Below are 6,000 nucleotides of genomic sequence, written 5' to 3'. Positions count from 1 at the left end.
ATGCCTGGCTGATTTTTGTATTTTTTTTTAGTACAGACAGGATTTCACCATGTTGGTCAGGCTAGCCTCAAACTCTTGACCTTGTGATCTGCCCACCTCAGCCTCCCGAAGTGCTCAGATTACAGGCAAGAGCCGCCGCACCCAGCCAGCAAATTTCCTTCTAGCAACACCTAAATTAGTTTTTGATTAACTGAGTACTATAGCCTTGTGAAGTCAACACAACTAACCATTACATCATAGGATGATGACATTATGATTCCTGAAAATACGAGCTGTGTTTATTTGGAATGAAGAGCTTGAAAAGGGCAAGGCTTTGAGAATTCAAGAACTTGTCTAATGTGATAATAAAGATAGTCAAAGACAAGATGATTTCAGCTGGGCTTGGTGACTCATGCCTACAATCCCAGCACTTTGGGAGGCTGAGGCAGGTGGATCACTTGAGGTCAGGGGTTCGAGACCAGCCTGGCCAACATGGTGAAACCCCATCTTTACTAAAAATACAAAAATTAGCCATGTGTGATGGCAAGCACCTGTAATCCCCGCTATTCAGAAGGCTGAGGCAGGAGAATCAATTGAACTCGGGTCGCGCCACTGCACTCCAGCTTGGGCGACAGAGCGAGACTCTGTGTCAACAAAAAACAACAACAACAACAACAACAACAAAACCGCACTTATGTATGTTTTTGTTTAACTTGTGGACAAAGACTTATGGGTAGGTGCAAAAAATAAATCCTCTTTTTGCAACCCAGAACTCATTGTTCAGTATGAGTTTTGATACATATAAGAAGGGATATTATGATACCTGAGACAGTTAACTGATGGAGTATTGATAGCCATAAAGGTTGTTTCCAGGCCAGGCACAGAGGCTAAAGCCTGTAATCTCCACACCAAAGTGGGAGTATTGCTTGAAGCCAGGAGTTCAAGACGAGCCTGGGCAAGAAAGTAACAAACACCTCATCTCCACAAAAATTTAAAAATTAGCTGAATATTAGGGCATGTACCTGTAGTTGCAGCTACTCAGGAAGGGGAGGCTAAGGCAAGAGGATTGAGCCCAGGAGTTGGTGGCTGCACTGAGCTTTGATGGCACCACTGTACTCCAGCCTGGGTAACAAAGACAAACCCTGTCTCTTAAAAAATGATTGATTCTAGGACTGTAGAAGAGATAGTTAAACAGCGTGGGATATGAGGGAAATCCTTAGCAGTGTTAGTTTTGCATTCCAATTTCATGTTGACATGATATATACAATGGCTTTTTGTTTTAAAGGCTTTTTTCTTGAGAACATGATGTTTGGAGTTAAAGGTATTGGCGTATTCCACACATCTGTACTATTCTTGAGTGTGATCGCTTAGGAATAAATATGATTTGAACTCATTCATGTTAAGAGAGGGTGTCAAATTGAGAACCAGGCAGATCCACCACCTACAGTAAAAAGGACCCTAAATTAGTTGACGAAATTAGATCCCAAAGATTCTTGATGAATTTTGAAGTCTTCATCGGTATATCCATATTAAAAGGAGATGACAGAAACCAAAATAAAAGAATTGTGGGCTGACAGGACAACTGGATTAAAATTAGCATTAGTTTCATTAAAAAGGGCTAACTCGAAGATAAATCTTTTGACTCCAGCTCTTTAGAGAATCTAAAGTGACCTTGATGGACAGTGGAACAAATCACAACATGGAATTCCTTGAATAAAAATTTATTGACTTTAAATAATTTTGCCTAATGTTACATATACACAATTAAAAAAAAAAAAAAAAACCTCTTTACACTTTCTAAACAAACAAACAAAAGATGATTTCTTCTAGGAGCACTGGAGAATAAAAGAGTATTTCAGTAAGAATAAGAAAATGTTGCCAAGTGGCTAATGCCTGTAATCCTAGCACTTTGGGAGGCCAAGGCAAGAAGATTGCTTGAGCCCGTCAGTTTAAGACCAGCCTGGGCAACATGGCAAGACCCTATTTCTACAAAAAAATTTAAAATATTAGCCAGGCATGGTGGTGCACCTGTAGTCCCAGCTACTTGTGAAACCGAGGTGGGGGGAATCGCTTGAGCCTGGGAGACTGAGGCTGCAGTGAGCTGTGATCATGCCACTGCACTTTAGCCTGGTGACAGAGCAAAATACTGTCAAAAAATAAAAAATAAAAAATAAAAATAAGAAAATGACAGGGAGTTGAACTCTCAGTTCAAAGAATACAGACCCGGCCGGGCGCGGTGGCTCAAGCCTGTAATCCCAGCACTTTAGGAGGCCGAGACGGGCGGATCACGAGGTCAGGAGATGGAGACCATCCTGGCTAACACGGTGAAACCCTGTCTCTACTAAAAAATACAAAAACACTAGCCGGGCGAGGTGGCGGGCACCTGCAGTCCCAGCTACTCGGGAGGCTGAGGCAGGAGAATGGCGTAAACCCGGGAGGCGGAGCTTGCAGTGAGCTGAGATCCGGCCACTGCACTCCAGCCTGGGCGACAGAGCGAGACTCCGTCTCAAAAAAAAAAAAAAAAAAAAACCAAGAATACAGACCCAGAGAAGTTCCACAATAACGTTAAAAGAGCCGATCTCTTCATATATACAACCATAAATCATTAATTTACAATAAAATTAAACTAAAAAAAAAAAAAAGAAAGAACTGATTTCTTGCAACTGCCTGGCAGACAAAGCCCCAAATTTAATTTTGCAGATTATAGAATTATGACACAACATACAACTTCATCAAGTCTTTCATGTTAAGGTGAGGGTATTGGGAAGGAGGTAAACTCTTAGACATGGGTTGGGAATATCTAGGTGGACTCAGGCGAAGCTGGGAATCTTATACTCCCAAATTCCCCTGACCCTCCCTTGCCAGTGAAAACTCCTTCACTGTCTCAGGAAACTGGTTTCCCTTGTTTTAACCTTTCCTAAGGCAGTAACCTTGCAAGAGGATGCCTGTTCTCCTGAAGACCCACCCCAACCATTCCTGCCTGCCTCTATAAACTAGTTAACTCCCAGAGTGCCTTGGGGAGAAAATTAAAATATGTGTTCCAAGTAGATAAGGCTTTACATACCAAAATAATTGCAAAATCTTGCAAGTTGGTATTAATAGGAACCTAGGGAACTTATGGGAATGCATTGAAGTGTTGAAGGAATATGCAATGTAACACCGAACTGGGCAAATTTTACCAATACAAGGCTTTAACTAGAGATTCTGAGTTTAATGTTCAAACTGCAGCAGCTGGAGGTGGCTCTAAGTATTTGCTTAATTAGTTCACTGAAGCCTAGACTGAGGGCTGAGTGTGGTGATTACTTGGAAAGAGGGCATCTTGGTTCTAGTTCTATTTGAGATTAATTTTTTAAATATTTAGAAATGATTTTTGAAATACAGAGGTAATATATGATCATTATAACTAATAAAAGGTTATATAATATTTAGAAGTTATTTTATTTTATTTTTTTAGATGAAGTCTAACTCTCGCCCAGGCTGGAGCTCAGTGGTGCAATCTTGGTTCGCTGCAACCTCTGCCTCCCGGGTTCAAGCAATTCTCTTGCTTCAGCCTCCCGAGTAGCTGGGACTATAGGCATTTGCCACCATGCCCGGCTAATTTTTGTATTTTTTAGTACAGACGGGGTTTCAGCTTGTTGGCCAGGGAGGTCTTGAACTCCTGACCTCATGTGATCCATCTGTCTCGGCCTCCCAAAGTGCTGGGATATCAAGCACGAGCCACTATGCCTGGCCTTTTCTTTTCTAATAAAGAAGGGGTCTCATTGTGTTGCCCAGACAGGTCTTGAACTCTTGGGCTCAAGCAATCGCCCTGCCTTGGCCTCCCAAGATATCGGGATTACAGGTGTGAGCCACCATGCCAAGCTGTAAGTACTTTTTTGAAAAGTTGTTTTTGTTGTTGTTGTTTTTTCATTGTTGTTGTTTGGAGATGGAATCTTACTTGTCGCCCACGCTGGAGTGCATTGGTGCAATCTCGGCCCACTGCAACCTCCACCAAGTGATTCTCCTGACTCAGCCTCCCGAGTGGCTGAGATTACAGGCATGTGCCACCACGCCCAGCTAATTTTATATTTTTAGTAGAGACAGGGTTTCTCCATGTTGGCCAGGCTGGTCTTGAACTCTCGACCTCAGGTGGTCCACCCGCCACGGCCTCCCAAAGTGCTGGGATTACAGGCATGAGCCACCTTGCCCGGCTGAGAAATCTTTTTTAATTACCAAAGAGTATAAAGAATAATGGGCATTGTTCATTTGTCTCTCACTATGCTAGAACAAATTTGATAAATTTTTTTAGCCTTTTGATTTATTACTCAAAAAGCTGCACTTTTTAAATTTAGCTTTTTGATTCTGTGCTTGTGCTCTCAACACTTTACTGATTTTCTGCTCCTTGATAAGGAAAACAAACTTGATCCTGTTATAGACACATTTAGCACACATGGAACCACCATCAGCCTTCCTGACATTTTTTTGTTTTGGACAATCTCATAAGAACTTTAGGTCTTGTAGCATGAACTCCTGGAAGTCAGCTTGGGCACATGCCACATGTGGATTTTGGTGCTTTCCCAACTTTCCTGGTATCAAGGCAAACAAGCCTATTACCAGGGGTTCAAGAGAGGCTTGCATAGGGGCTAACAGAAAACTTCCCCTTTGCCCTCTGAAAAAAGCTCACAAAAGGCAGTGTAATAGTTCATTTTGTGCTGCTTGTAATGTAATACCACAGACTGGGTAACTCATCATGGACATAAATTTATTGGCCCACAGCTCTGTGGCTGGGAAGTACAAGACTGAGGAACTGGCATTTGGCAAGGAGTTTCTTGCTCCATCATTCCATAGTGGAAGGGCAATACACATTATATATATATGTAAATAGATAGTTGTGCATCCAAAGCTCCTGGCTCATAACCCCCATAGCTCTTGTTATAATGTTGAGGCACTTTGGGCCTCAGAAAACAGAATCTCTCTCTCTAACCTTCTTTTGTCCTCTTTCACTTACTTCTTTCCCTCCCCAACTCAGGACTCTTCTCTTGCCTTTCTGTTTTGAAGCTGGTCATAAAGAAATTCTCAGGCCTACCTGGTCTGACTGTAGGTCATAACACCCTCAATTCAGAAGTGATTCTGCCCCATACCCTGGAGGAAGGAATCCTGCAAGAGACCCCAAGACGAATATGGGGTCCCTGTGACTCAAGGCCTGAACAGGCAGGCCTTGCTGAGTTTCCCTACTCAGTCTGTTACTGTTAGAGCATACCCTTTTTGTCCAGTCTCATTTCCAAATGGTGGTCAATCATGCCTATCTAGTGAAGTTTCCATAAAGTTCCAAGAAGACAGGGTTTAAGGAGCTTCCAGAAAGCTGAACACCTGGAGGTTCCTGGAGGGTGGTGCACTCAGGGAGGAGACCGAGGCTCTGTGTTCCTTCCCCCATACCTCAACCCATGTGTCTCTCCATCTGCATCCTTTGTAACATTCTTTATAATAAACTGGTAAACATAAGCGTTTCCCTGAGTCCCGAGACCCATCCTAGCAAACGAATCATACTCAAGGAGAGGGTTGTCAGAGCCCAGAGCTGGTCAGTCAGAAGTTCTGTAGGCCCAGACTAGTGACTGGTGTCTGAAGTGGGGGAAGTCTTGGGGACTGATCCCTCAACCTGTGGGAGCTCAACTATCTCCAAGTAGATAGCGTCAGAATTGAATTTGAGGACACCCAGATGGTGTCTGCTGCAAAAGTGATTGCTTACTTGGTGTGTGGGAAAAAAACCTCCACACATTTGATCACAAAAGTCTTCCATGTTGATGACTGTTGTGTGGGGGCACAGAAAAAACAGTTTGAGTTTTTCCACACTCAGGGAGAGAGAGAGAGAAAAAAGAGCGCAAAAATTGTTTATTTTTAAATAAGGAACCCACTCCCACAGTAATGGCATTAATCCATTCATGAGGGTGGTGCCCTTGTGACCCAAATACTTCGAAGCGTAGGGGCACACCTCCCAACACCACTGCATTGGGGCATCTAGTTTCCATCACATGACCTTGGGGG

At 43.0% G+C, this 6,000-nt stretch overlaps 1 non-coding gene across 1 annotated transcript; it reads left to right on the top strand.

The window, feature by feature from the left end:
* The first annotated feature begins 666 nt into the window (after positions 1 to 666).
* On the top strand, positions 667 to 795 carry LOC111538674. Its single transcript, XR_002730425.1, has one exon. It is a non-coding gene; the product is annotated as a small nucleolar RNA SNORA40 (small nucleolar RNA).
* The last annotated feature ends 5,205 nt before the right edge of the window (positions 796 to 6,000 follow it).

Source organism: Piliocolobus tephrosceles, chromosome 5 (genome assembly GCF_002776525.5).
Source record: "Piliocolobus tephrosceles isolate RC106 chromosome 5, ASM277652v3, whole genome shotgun sequence".
NCBI classification, from domain to species: Eukaryota; Metazoa; Chordata; class Mammalia; order Primates; family Cercopithecidae; genus Piliocolobus; species Piliocolobus tephrosceles.
The sequence above is the reverse complement of the archived record's forward strand: the minus strand, read 5'-3'. Positions and strand labels throughout refer to the sequence as shown.